Source organism: Eimeria mitis, genomic scaffold (assembly GCF_000499745.2).
Source record: "Eimeria mitis Houghton genomic scaffold, Emh_scaff458, whole genome shotgun sequence".
NCBI classification, from domain to species: Eukaryota; Apicomplexa; class Conoidasida; order Eucoccidiorida; family Eimeriidae; genus Eimeria; species Eimeria mitis.
Window position 1 is genome coordinate 18,952 of NW_013572891.1, and position 346 is coordinate 19,297.

Sequence of the window (346 nt, forward strand, 5' to 3'; positions counted from 1 at the left end):
CTACAGCCCCTGGGGGGGCCCCCCTAGTCTCAGGATACCCCCCGTAGTGACTGGGGGGCCCCTACTGTCTCTGGTAGGGCCCCTACAGTCTATGGGGGCCCCTACACCCATTGGGGGCCCCTACAGTCTATGGGGGCCCCTACAGTCTATGGGGGCCCCTACAGTCTATGGGGGCCCCTACAGTCTATGGGCGCCCCTACAGTCTATGGGGGCCCCGCTGCAGTCTCTGTCTGCGCTCCCATAGTGTCTGGGGGCCCCCTACAGTCTCTAGGGGGCCCCTATACTCTCTAGGGGGGCCCTACTGTTTCTGGGGGGCCCCTCAACTTGGCTTTGTGCGGAGTGCTTA